The sequence below is a fragment of the Triticum urartu genome, chromosome 6A (assembly GCF_056163025.1).
Source record: "Triticum urartu cultivar PI428250 chromosome 6A, HENAU_Tu73, whole genome shotgun sequence".
NCBI classification, from domain to species: domain Eukaryota; kingdom Viridiplantae; phylum Streptophyta; class Magnoliopsida; order Poales; family Poaceae; genus Triticum; species Triticum urartu.
The window spans coordinates 361,063,066-361,074,280 of record NC_141878.1 but is presented as its reverse complement, the minus strand read 5'-3'; the positions used below and the strand labels follow the sequence as shown (position 1 = coordinate 361,074,280).

General features: G+C 43.8%; 1 long non-coding RNA gene across 2 annotated transcripts; it reads right to left on the bottom strand.

Moving 5' to 3' along the window:
• Nucleotides 1–9,053: 9,053 nt before the first annotated feature.
• Nucleotides 9,054–11,215, bottom strand: LOC125531681 (uncharacterized). 2 transcript variants are annotated; one of them, XR_007293432.2, is made up of 3 exons: nt 10,387–11,169; nt 9,595–10,292; nt 9,054–9,520 (listed from the first exon to the last, which is right to left on the bottom strand). It is a non-coding gene; the product is annotated as an uncharacterized LOC125531681 (long non-coding RNA). The 2 variants fall into 2 exon arrangements; XR_007293431.2 differs by having other exon boundaries at nt 9,054–10,292; nt 10,387–11,215.

The window sequence follows — 11,215 nt, the reverse complement described above, 5'->3', positions numbered from 1 at the left end:
CCTGGGTGAATCGAATATGGTGAATCATGGGCCTCCTGCAGAATTAACTTCCTGATCTCCAGGTCATTGGGCACAAAAACACGGTCTTCAAACCATAGGGTATCGTGCTCATCCTCACGAAATCCTTTAACTTTTCCTTTGCTCATCTTCTCCTTTATAGAGGCAACCTCCTTGTCTGTCTTCTGAGCTTCTCTGATCTTATCCATCAAAGTATACTGAATCTCCAATGCTGCTACATAGCCTCTCGGAACTATCTCCAAACATAGCTCACGAAGGTCCTCGGCTAACTCCTGTGGTAAATCTCCCGTCATTAGGGTGTTGACATGGCTTTTACGGCTCAGCGCATCGGCTACTACGTTAGCCTTTCCGGGATGATAATGCAATCTCATGTCATAATCCTTGATGAGCTCTAACCATCTTCTTTGCCTGAGATTTAGCTCCTTATGTGTGAAAATGTACTTCAAACTCTTGTGATCCGTGTACACCTCACAAAGATCTATGTGACAAGATCTTGAAGCTGGAGTTGGAGGTCGATGATTTAAAAGAGGAAATTTCTTGCCTCAACTACAATATGAAAAGGGTAAGGCATAGTTATCACTACCACCATCCTCTTCTTCACCACCAAAAGAAAATTGAGTATCGGGTATGGGCACTCCCCTTGGCTTCCGCCAAGCTTGGGGGAGGTGCCCCGGTATGGTATCATCCCACTATCTTTTTGCTTTTACTTATTTTAGTTCGATCCTTTTGCCTTAGATGAATAAAAGTTTAGTTCGATCCTTTCTTCTTTGAGAATTTGCTTAGTGATCTATCCTTGTAATCGTGTGCAAGTTATATAATAAAGTTAGTTTGAGTTTTTACTTTCTATACTTTCATGTTGCAAATAAAGAAAAGAATTAAAGAAAGAAAAAGAGGAAGGACATAAATGAAGAAAGGAAATAAATCAATAAGATTATATACTAATCCTATGGTAGGTGATGGCACCACATAAGGAAAAATATAAGTAGAAAATTTTATTAGAGATTGACAAACATAGCATTAGTCAATGATGCAACTCATGAAAGAATTAATAAGGGAAGAGAAGATTCACATATAGATATACTATCCTAGAAATCTTTTGTGATTGTGAGCCCTCATCAAAATATTATATGCCAAAATTGTTGACGTTGGACAAGGAAGACAACTTAATGGTTTATGTTTGTTTATATTCACATAGAAGTCATATTGTCATAGATCCTTTATCATGTGGTGCTTGCCCCCTATCTTTGCTAGCCAAAAATTCCGTACTAAGTAGAGATACTACTTGTGCATCCAAAAACCCTTAAACCCAAATCTTTTTCAAGTGTCCACCATATCTACCTAGGGATTGAGAGAGATCCCTCAAGTAAGTTGTCATCGATGCAAAAAGGCAATAAAAATTGCTTCTAAAAAGTGTAAGAGGAAATTGAGCATTGTATGAACTTGGATGACAACGAATAAAAGCGACATACTGCATAATAAAGGTTGTCATCTTAAGGGGCAATACAACATGACGTTCTCTTGCACTAAGGGATTGAGCATACAAACAAATAAGCGCGTGACAACCTCTGCTTCCCTCTGTGAAGGGCCTATCTTTTACTTTTATGCAAAGAGTCAAAGTTTTTCTATCTATTCCTTTTATTTTCTCTTTTGGCAAGCATCATGTGGTGAGGAAAGATCTACGCACATATGTACAGTTGAATATAGATAGCATGAGTTATTATTGTTGACATCACCCTTGAGGTGAGTATGTTGGGAGGCGAAACTATCAGCCCCTATCTTTCTATGTGTCTGGTTGAAACGTTTTGTTCATGGGTACGAGGTGAGTGTTAGCAATCATAGAATACTATATGATGGTTGAGTATGTGGACTTTCCTAAAGGCTCTGACACGTGACCCTTCCTGAAAAGATGATGAATTGTAGTTGCAAAGTTGACTGAGAACATAGTTTGTTGGTTTCTAATAGAGTTTTTGCTTTATACTTCGATTGTGTGATGAACTATTACTTATTCATGAGAAGTATATGATAAAAGTACTATGTTTAATTTTGTTGCTGTTATAATAATCAACATGATGCTTCTATGTCCGTATTTTGTTTTTATCGACACCTCTCTCTCAAAGCATTTGACATGTTTTTCGATCTCGGTTTTCGCTTGAGGACAAGCGAGGTCTAAGCTTGGGGGAGTTGATACGTCCATTCTGCATCATGTTTTCTTACTATTATTTATAATGTTTTTACATAATAATGCTTTTTGGAGTAATTCTAATGCCTTTTCTCTCATAATTTGCAAGAAACACACCAAGAGGAGAATTCCGGCAGCTGGAAATCTGGACCTGAAAAAGCTACGTCAAGCCACCTATTCTACACAACTCCAAATGAGCTGAAACTTCACGGAGATTTTTTATGGAATATATAAGAAATACTGGAGCTAATAAACACCAGAGGGGGGCCACCAGGTGGGCACAACCCACCTGGGCGCGCCAGGCCCCCCAGGTGCGCCCTGGTGGGTTGTGGCCTCCTCAGCCCACCTTCGGTGCCCATCTTTTGGTATATAAGTCATTTTGACCTAGAAAAAATAGGAGGAGGACTTTCAGGACGAAGCGCCGCCGCCTCGAGGCGGAACTTGGGCAGGAGCACTTTTGCCCTTCGGGGGAGTGATTCCGCCGGGGGAACTTCCCTCCAGGAGGGGGAAATCATCGCCATCATCATCACCAACAACTCTCCCATCTTGGGGAGGGCAATCTCCAGCAACATCTTTAACAGCATCAACTCCTCTCAAACCCTAGTTCATCTCTTGTGTTCAATCTTGTTACCGGAACTATAGATTGGTACTCGTGGGTGACTAGTAGTGTTGATTACACCTTGTAGTTGATTACTATATGGTTTATTTGGTGGAAGATGATATGTTCAGATCCATTATGCTATTTAATACTCCTCTGATCAAGAACATGTTTATCATTCGTGAGTAGTTACTTTTGTTCTTGAGGTCACGCGAGAAATCATGTTGCAAGTAATCATGTGAACTTGATATGTGTTTGATATTTTGATAGTATGTATGTTGTTATTCCCTTAGTGGTGTCATGTGAACGTCGACTACATGACACTTCACCATATTTGGGCCTAAGGGAATGCATTGTGGAGTAGCAATTAGATGGCGGGTTGCGAGAGTGACAGAAGCTTAAACCCCAGTTTATGCGCTATTTCGTAAGGGGCCGATTGGATCCAAAAGTTTAATGCTATGGTTAGAATTTATTCTTAATACTTTTCTCGTAGTTGCAGATGCTTGCGGGAGGGTTAATCATAAGTAGGAGGTTTGTTCAAGTAACAACAGCACATAAGCACCGGTCCACCCACATATCAAATTATCAAAATAGCGAGCACAAATCAAACCAACATGATGAAAATGACTAGATGAAATTCCCGTGTACCCTCAAGAACGCTTTGCTTATCATAAGAGACCGTTTTGGCCTGTCCTTTGCGTCAAAGGGATTGGGCTACCTTGCTGCACCTTTGTCACTATTATCATTACTTGCCCGTTACAAATTATCTTGCTATCAAACTACTCGTTACTTACAATTTCAGCGCTTGCAGACAATACCTTACCGGAAACTACTTGTCATTTCCTTCTGCTCCTCGTTGGGTTCGACACTCTTACTTATCGAAAAGAGCTACAATTGATCCCCTATACTTGTGGGTCATCAGCATTATAAGATGACCCATTAACAAAATTTTAAGGTATAAGTGTCTCCCCGAGTATGCACCGTTGCGACATTTCATCGTGTTGAGGCACCACGCGATGATCGGGTGTGATAGACTCTACGTTCACATACAACGGGTCAAGATAGTTTTGCACATGCGGAATACTCAGGTTAAACTTGACGAGCCTGGCATGTACAGACATGGCCTCGGAACACTGGAGACCGAAAGGTCGAACGTGAATCATATAGTAGATATGATCAACATAGAGATGTTCACCATTGATGACTACTCCATCTCACGTGATGATCGTACATGGTTTAGTTGATTTGGATCACGTATGGCTTAGATGACTTGAGGGATGTCTATCTAAGTGGGAGTTCTTAAGTAATTTGATTGATTGAACTTAATTTATCATGAACTTAGTCCTGATAGTATTTGCATATCTATGTTGTAGAACAATAGCTCGCTTTGTAGCTCCCCTATGTTTTTGATATGTTCCTAGAGAAAACTAAGTTGAAAGATGATAGTAGCAATGATGCGGACTGGGTCCGTGATATGAGGATTATCCTCGTTGCTGCATAGAAGAATTATGTCCTTGATACACTATTAGGTGAAAAACCTATTGCAGGAGCGGATGCAGACATTATGAACGTTTGGCAAGCTCGATATGATGACTACTTGATAGTTTAGTGCGCCATGCTTTACGGCTTAGAATCAGGGCTGCAAAACGTTTTTGAACGCCACAGAACATATGAGATGTTCCAAGAGCTGAAATTGGTATTTCAGACTCATGCCCGTGTCGAGAGGTGTGAGACCTCTGACAAATACTTTGCCTACAAGATGGAGGAGGATAGCTCAGCTAGTGAGCATGTGCTCATAATGTCTAGGTACTACAATCGCTTGAATCAAGTGGGAGTTAATCTTCCAAATAAGATAGTGATTAACAGAGTTCTCTAGTCACTATCACCAAGTTACTAGAACTTCGTGATGAACTATGATATGCAAGGGATGATGAAAACAATTCTCGAGCTCTTCGCGATGCTGAAATCAATGAAGGTGGAAATCAAGAAAGAGCATCAAATGTTGATGGTCGACAAGACCACTAGTTTCAAAAATAAAGGGCAAGGGAAATAAAGGGAACTTCAAAAAGAATGACAAGCAAGTTGTCACTCCCGTGAAGAAGCCCAAAGCTGGATTAAGCCTGAACTAAGTTCTTATACTACAAAGGGAATGGTCACTGGAAGCGGAACTACCCAGAATACTTGGAGGATAAGAAGGATGGCAAAGTGAAAAAAGGTATATTTGATATACATAATATTGATGTGTACTTTACTAGTGTTCATAGCAACCCGAGGGTATTTGATACCGGTTCAGTTGCTATGATTAGTAACTCAAAACAGGAGTTGCAAAATGAACAGAGACTAGTTAAGGGCGAGGTGACGATATGTGTTGGAAGTGATTCCAAGGTTGATAAGATCACCATCGCACAGTACCTCAACCTTCAGGATTAGTGTTGGACCTAAATCTGGCAAATGGACGTCAAAACCGCATTCCTTAATGGATTTCTTAAAGAAGAGTTGTATATGATGCAACCAGAAGGTTTAGTCGATCCTAAAGGTGCTAACAAAGTCTGCAAGCTCCAGCGATCCATTTATGGACTGGTGCAAGCATCTCGGAGTTGGAATATAAGCTTTGATAAGGTGATCAAAACATATGGTTTTATACAGACTTTCGGTGAAGCCTGTATTTATAAGAAAGTGAGTGGGAGCTCTATAGCATTTCTAATATTATATGTGGATGACATATTGTTGATTGGAAATGGTATAGAATTTCTGGATAGCATAAAAGGATACTTGAATAATACTTGAATAAAAGGATACTTGAATAATAGTTTTTCAATGAAAGACCTCGGTGAAGCTGCTTATATATTGGGCATCAAGATCTATAGAGATAGATCATGACGCTTGATAGGACTTTCACAAAGCACATACCTTGATAAAGTTTTGAAGAAGTTCAAAATGGATCAGTTAAAGAAAGGGTTCTTGCCTGTGTCACAAGGTGTAAAGTTGAGTAAGACTCAAAATCCGACCACGGCAGAATATAGAGAGAGAATGAAAGTCATTCTCTATGCCTCAGTCATAGGTTCTATAAAGTATGTCATGTTGTGTACTAGACCTATTGTATACCTTACCATGAGTTTGGCAAGGGGGTACGGTAGTGATCCAGGAGTGGATCACTAGACATCGGTCAAAGTTATCCTTAGTTACCTAAGAGGACTAAGGAAATATTTCTCAGTTATGGAGGTGATAAAAGAGTTTGTCGTAAAGAGTTACGTCGATGCAAGCTTTTACACCAATCCAGATGACTCTGAGTCTCAACCTGGATACGTATTGAAAGTGGGAGCAATTAGCTGGAGTAGCTCCATATAGAGCATTGTAGACATGGAAATTTGCAAAATACATACGGATCAAAATGTGGCAGACCCGTTGACTAAACTTCTCTCACAAGTAAAACATGATCACACCTTAGTACTCTTTGGGTGTTAATCACATAGCGTTGTGAACTAGATTATTGACTCTAGTAAACCCTTTGGGTGTTGGTCACATGGCGATGTGAACTATGGGTGTTAAACACATGAAGATGTGAATTATTGGTGTTAAATCACATGGCGATGTAAACTAGATTATTGACTCTAATGCAAGTGGGAGACTGGAAGAAATATGCCCTAGAGGCAATAGTAAAGTTGTTATTTTATATTTCCTTATATCATGATAAATTTTTATTTTTCATGTTAGAATTGTATTAACCAAAAAGTACATAGAGAAAACACCGTGTCCCTAGTAAGCCTCTACTAGACTAGCTCGTTAATCAAAGATGGTTAAGTTTCCTAACCATAGACATGTGTTGTCATTTGATGAACGGGATCACATCATTAGGAGAATGATGTGATGGATAAAACCCATCCGTTAGCTTAGCATGTTGATCGTTCAATTTTATTGCTATTGCTTTCTTCATGTCATATACATATTCCTTCGACTATGAGATTATGCAACTCCCGGAAACTGGAGGAATACCTTGTGTGCTATCAAATGTCACAATGTAACTGGGTGATTATAAAGATGCTCTGCAGGTATCTCCGAAGGTGTTTGTTGGGTTGGCATAGATCAAGATTAGGATTTGTCACTCCGAGTATCGAAGAGATATCTCTATACCCTCTCAGTAATACACATCATGATAAGCCTTGCAAGCAATGTGACTAATGAGTTAGTTACAGGATGATGTATTACGGAACGAGTAAAGAGACTTGCCGGTAATGATATTAAACTAGGTATGAAGATACCGACGATCGAATCTCGGGCAAGTAACATACCGATGACAAACGGAATAACGTATGTTGTCATTATGGTATGACCGATAAAGATCTTCGTAGAATATGTGGGAACCAATATGAGCATCCAGGTTCCGCTGTTGGTTATTTACCAGAGAGGTGTCTCGGTCATGTCTACATAGTTCTCAAACCCGTAGGGTCCGCACGCTTAACGTTCGATGACGATGTTGTATTATATGAGTTATGTGATTTGGTGACCGAATATTGTTCGGAGCCCCGGATGTGATCACGGACATGATGAGGAGTCTCAAAATGGTCGAGAGGTAAAGATTCATATATTGGACAATGATATTCGGACACCAGAAGTGTTCCGGGGGTACCGGATACATATCGGGTCACCGGAAAGGGTTCCGGGCACCCCCCGGCAACTACATGGGCCTAATGGGCCAAGAAGGGGACAGATCAGCCCCTGGGCTGGTGCGCCCCATGTAGGCTGAAATAAGGGAGAAGGAAAGAGGGGAAGAGAGAAAGGAAGGGGAGCAATTCGGCCTCCCCCTTCCTTCTCTCCTCCCTCCTCCTTCCTTCCCCCTCCGGATGAATATGGAAGAGGGAGGCCGAATTGGGAGGCGCCCAAGTAGGATTCCTCCTACTTGGGGCGCCCCCTTGTACAACTATTGATGTGTGTTCTAGCGGTGCCCCCTCCCTCATATATATACAGCCCGTCTATTCTGATAATATTATCAGAATAGTTATTCTGATAACACTTCCGCACTGCATGCTCAACGCGAGGGCACTGCACTTTCTTTAGCAAGAGCACTGCATTACACACACTAGTGAACTTCGTGTCGAAAAAACTGCGCGTAGTGTTTTTCCGGTACTGTTTTCGCTCTAATTTTTTAACCGTTTATCGGAACGAGGCATGTAATATACCGTTGGAAAGCTACGGATGAGGCGCAACTTCGTCATGTTGAACACTTTTCGGGATTCCCCACGGTTTAAGAGCAGTTTTAAAAACGGTGCGGCCCACAAAGAGTGGCAGCTAGCGTTTTTTCGCGCTTTTTTCTAAACCGCTCGTCGGAATGAGGCAAATGATACACCATTGGATAGATATCGTCGAGGCGCATCTTTTTCATAACTATTGTTTTCTCTAATTCGTTATGGTTTAAGAGCAGTTTCAAATTTACTAACTCGCGGAATTCTGTTTTTCAAATTTTTGGTACTGTTTTCGCTCCAGTTTTTTTAACCGTTTGTTGAAACGAGATGTGTAATATACCGTTGAAAAGCTATGAACGAGGCGCAACTTTCATATGTTGAAATGTTTTTGATATTCCTTATGGTTTTAAGTTAATTTTGAAAATCGTGCGGCGGACGACGAGTGGCAGCGGCCGTTTTTCGCGAAATTTTTACAAACCACTGGTCGGAATGATTCAAACGATACGCCGTTGGAAAGATATCGACGAGGCGCAACTTTTTCATGTAGAACACTCTCTCTAATTCTTTACGGTTTAAGAGGAATTTCGAATTTACCAAAATTCAAACACTCTGTTTTTCGTGACACCCCAAATCGACGTGCGTACTTCATCCGACTGAAAACCGTACTGCATCCGACGAAAAACCGCACTGCATCAGACGGGTAAGAGAAATGCATGGTTTTCTTTTATTCAAACGTAATTTTTTCAAGGACGAGGAAGTGAACCGCACTTCACATCGGGCGTAAATGAACCGCAACACTATCAAGAGGTGTGCCGCATGAGATTACAAAGTGAGCTTCATATTGGATAGGGTGTAAGTGAATTGCAACACTATCAAGAGGTGACCCGCATGAGATTACAAAGTGAGCTTCACCTCGGGCGTAAGTGGACCGCAAAACTATCGAGAGGTGAGCCACATGACATTACAAAGTGAGCTTCATATTGGATCGGGCGTAAGTGAATCGCAACACTATCAAGAGGTGTGCCGCATGAGATTACACAGCGGGCTTCACCTCGGGCGTAAGTGGACCGCAAAACTATCGAGAGGTTAGCCACATGACATTACAAAGTGAGCTTCAAAAATTTACATACCAGACACTTTTTTGTTTACCAAGTGAACCACATAGGATTTTACACTGAATCGCATCTAAGCATCATTTTTTATGACAAACTTGGCCTTGCAATTCTGTTACACAGGCTGTACACACATTTTCACATAAAACTTAAGTGAGGATAGCACCAAGAGGCCTTCAACGGGACTCTGAAACCGAAACTGCACTGCATTGCACTGCGGTACTGCACTGAACACACAAACTCTGAACTTGTTGGGTTGGATGGATGTGCTGCTCCAAAAATAATCAAAAACTGCACTCAAATTGCACGATGTGGTGCGGACGCGATGTGGACTCGCCGAAAAGAGTTTGCTCGGCGGAGGTGAGCTGCACGGGGAGAGGCAACTGAGCTGCACAGGTAGAATTGCAACACAAACCAGGAGAATTGCAAAACACTGTACACTAACACAAGATTTCATCAGTAAATTCTAGAGAGGATTCCAGAGATCAGTGTACTTAATGTTGATACCTGGTTTCAGTGTCTGAAGACTTAAGGTGATGCATGCTATGTTTTAGAAGCCCTCTTGCTCCAACACATCTGCAACCGCTGTGGAAGAAAAGATGCAAAAGCAAGAGTTAGCTTCTGACGCTGAATCACCCAAATAAAAATGGTATCAAATTGGTTCCTCGCAGAGAGCAACCGGCCTGTGCAAGTCAACTGCATTTGTCCGCAAGCCGAGCTGCATGGCCGCAGCAACTGCACCGCTGCTCTAGAAGGCAGAACGAGGAGCCATGTTGCCGCTATTGCTCTGTAGACTGTAGTGTCGGGGTAGCACGGCGCAACGGCGGCGGCCGAGATGCCCCCTAGTAGCGGGCAGAGGAGGTTAGTGTACCTCATGAGGTTTTCCTAATTTATGGGGTTCTGTAGAAAATCACATTTTTTCTTACAAATGAACTTCACCATTCTTTAATTTTTTTTCTGAATTTTTTTACAAATGCAGTGCGGACGGGGTGGCGTCGACCCAGCCGTGCTTGCAGGAGGCCGTCGGGGCGTGAGGTTGGACGGCCGGGGACCGTAGAGGAAAGGATCTCGCCGGATCTAGCTCGCCTCCATAGCCCGGGTGGACGGGAGGGGCTCACTTGCTGCCCAAGGCCGGACTACGATGAACTGGATATTAGCGTACCGAACGAGGGCGCGTGGCGCACTGCCTGAGGGATCCGACTGTACTGCATATCCAAAATCCAAAAAAGGAAGAAGAAGAATAAGAAAAACGACTGTGTTACTCCAGCGGCGTAGGAGGTGGACAGAGGGGCGGCTAACCGGCGGGGGATGTGGCGCGTGAGCAATGCACGCTCTACCCGGACGGACTGCACTGACGCACCCACCAGACTGCACCGACGCGCCCGCCGTACTCCACACGCACACCCCGCAAACTGGGAGGCGGCTTCACCTCGCGAGTGGCACATGCGCCGGTGATGGAGTTCCTCCTTCTCTCTGAAGTGGATTGCGTGGGAATGGAGAGAGGGCACGGCGATGAGGAGAGGACCGTCTTGAGGCCGTTGCTGCGGTTGGTGGCGCGGGAGTTCGGTTGTTGGCGCAGGAGTCGAGGGCTCGAGGCCGCACCGGCCGGTAGCGGAGGGAGGTTGGAGCTAGAAGGAGGAGACGAAGGGGAGGGGATCCGCACATTGGAGGTAGAAGGAAGGCCAACATCGCGCAAGGATGGGCGGATCTGACGCCAGCCGGCGCGGCGGGCCCTAACCGACGGAGATGGTGTTTACTTGGGCAAATCTCGCCGAATCCTGCGATGGTAGCGTCGCCTGGGCCAGTAGAGCTCGTATCCATCGACGGGGAAGGCAGCCCGGCGTGGGGAGGCGTGGTCGCGCCAGCCGACAGCTGAGGGGGCTGCTGAGTGGCCGGCGTCTCGAGGAGGATGAAAGGAGGAAGGCGAGGCACACCGGGGGGTGCCCAGACTAGGGAGCGGCGCGCGGTGGTAGTTGGCCGGCCTGGGGCGCGGCGCACGGCGGTTGGTTGGTGGATCGAGGGGTGGGGTGGGAGGAAGGAGGTGGACAGGAGAGGAAGTGGGTGGGTGAAACGGTGGGGTGGGTGCCCTTTTTATTTTTTTGGTGCGACGCGGGTTCAGATGCGTTTT